Here is a 2,757-nt window from a genome sequence, read left to right as displayed (position 1 = left end):
GTGTTCTTTCTCTTTTACACTCTAACCCAGCCTCCGTTAGCTCATTACGGCCCTTGGTGGCAGGAGCTGGAATTACAGCCTAGTGTAATATGAGTAAAGCCCAATCCCATTTCTGTAGGATTGTGCACCCCTGCTCCTGCTTTTCGAGTGTAATTCATCCTCTTGGAAGTCTAAAATATTCACCTTTAGCCTTAAAACTCACTGGTCCTCCTTTTTTTTTAATTGCAATCCAGACGGAAAAGTTTTATCACTGAGAAGAAGTGTGAAGTATTTGCCAGGTTTGCAGTTCCTGCCAAATTGGGCATGTTTGAAAATGCTTTGTTTAAAAAAAAAAAAAAAAAAAAATAGGTGATGCCTTGGACGTCACGTCAACACGACGGGCAAACGTGTAAAAGTCCAGACTAAAATCAGTCTTTCTTGGATCACAACAATAACAACCAGGAGAACATAACTATGGGAGGTAAATCCCACTAAACAAAGAGACGTTGAAACGACGTCTTTTCTAGGTCATTTTTGCACGTCCAATTTTGGTCTCCTGAAGGTGCAGACTGTGACGCCAGACGACGTCTTTTTTCTGACGTCTTCTGCACGTCCAGTATTGACGTCCCCCAGACCTCCGGATAAGGGCTAATTCTAGTTTAAATTAAGTCGTTGTGGACGTCTTTTCTACGTGAAATTTACATGTATACGTTTTTATAGACCAACTACTTTGAGGCTCCCTGCATAACTGTAGTGCCATTTCAGACGGTGGCAACTGTTCCATTGTTCCAGCTTCAGCAGATAACTGGAAACGCATACAAAGCTAAGCCAAACAATTACTGGAACAGGTTCACAACCTTCTGGAACTAGTAATGCACGTTAGTTATACACAATATGCTTTACAAATAAATTGCATTTCAACCCTCTCACTTTTTCCAAAACATGTCAACCTGCAAAGAACCAGTAAAAGCAAGGAATAAATTAGTTACCCCCATCTTACCACTGTTGACTTTAAATTGACCCTTTCTGTTTGGGGAATAATATAATATAATAATAAAAATAATGAGTAAATCTCATTTGGGGTTAATGCCTTTATTTTACATCAACATAACATACACCTTAGATTCACACCATAACAATTTCACTAAACATTTACCTTCCCTTAAAACTATTACACCTTTACATTACACCTTCCCTTAACAATATTACACCTTCCCTTAACAATATTACACCTTCCCTCAACACTATTACACCTTCCCTCAAAACTATTACACCATTACACCTTCCCTTAACAATATTATACCTTCCCTCAACACTATTACACCTTCCCTCAAAACTATTACACCTTTACATTACACCTTCCCTCAACACTATTACACCTTTACATTACACCTTCCCTCAACACTATTACACCTTTACATTATACCTTCCCTCAACACTATTACACCTTTACATTACACCTTCCCTCAAAACTATTACACCTTTACATTATACCTTCCCTTAACACTATTACACCTTTACATTATACCTTCCCTCAACACTATTACACCTTTACATTACACCTTCCCTCAACACTATTACACCTTTACATTACACCTTCCCTCAACACTATTACACCTTTACATTACACCTTCCCTCAACACTATTACACCTTTACATTACACCTTCCCTCAACACTATTACACCTTTACATTACACCTTCCCTCAACACTATTACACCTTTACATTACACCTTCCCTCAACACTATTACACCTTTACATTACACCTTCCCTCAACACTATTACACCTTTACATTACACCTTCCCTCAACACTATTACACCTTTACATTACACCTTCCCTCAACACTATTACACCTTTACATTACACCTTCCCTCAACACTATTACACCTTTACATTACACCTTCCCTCAAAACTATTACACCTTTACATTACACCTTCCCTCAACACTATTACACCTTTACATTATACCTTCCCTCAACACTATTACACCTTTACATTATACCTTCCCTCAACACTATTACACCTTTACATTATACCTTCCCTTAACACTATTACACCTTTACATTACACCTTCCCTCAAAACTATTACACCTTTACATTACACCTTCCCTCAACACTATTACACCTTTACATTATACCTTCCCTCAACACTATTACACCTTTAACATTACACCTTCCCTCAACACTATTACACCTTTACATTACACCTTCCCTCAACACTATTACACCTTTACATTATACCTTCCCTCAACACTATTACACCTTTACATTACACCTTCCCTCAAAACTATTACACCTTTACATTATACCTTCCCTCAACACTATTACACCTTTACATTACACCTTCCCTCAAAACTATTACACCTTTACATTACACCTTCCCTCAAAACTATTACACCTTTACATTACACCTTCCCTCAACACTATTACACCTTTAACATTACACCTTCCCTCAACACTATTACACCTTTACATTACACCTTCCCTCAACACTATTACACCTTTACATTATACCTTCCCTCAACACTATTACACCTTTACATTACACCTTCCCTCAAAACTATTACACCTTTACATTACACCTTCCCTTAACACTATTACACCTTTACATTACACCTTCCCTCAAAACTATTACACCTTTACATTACACCTTCCCTCAACACTATTACACCTTTACATTATACCTTCCCTCAACACTATTACACCTTTACATTATACCTTCCCTCAACACTATTACACCTTTACATTACACCTTCCCTCAACACTATTACACCTT

The 2,757-nt window shown here is 37.6% G+C and overlaps 1 protein-coding gene across 1 annotated transcript in view; it reads left to right on the top strand.

Annotated features, from left to right (window-relative positions):
• The window catches only part of elfn1b (extracellular leucine-rich repeat and fibronectin type III domain containing 1b), a 214,009-nt gene that overhangs the window by 121,924 nt on the left and 89,328 nt on the right, over positions 1 to 2,757 (top strand). The gene's annotated exons all lie outside the window — the stretch shown is intronic.

The sequence above is a fragment of the Astyanax mexicanus genome, chromosome 21 (assembly GCF_023375975.1).
Source record: "Astyanax mexicanus isolate ESR-SI-001 chromosome 21, AstMex3_surface, whole genome shotgun sequence".
NCBI classification, from domain to species: Eukaryota; Metazoa; Chordata; class Actinopteri; order Characiformes; family Acestrorhamphidae; genus Astyanax; species Astyanax mexicanus.
Note: the sequence above shows the minus strand (reverse complement) of the source record. Positions and strands in the feature narration are given on the sequence as shown.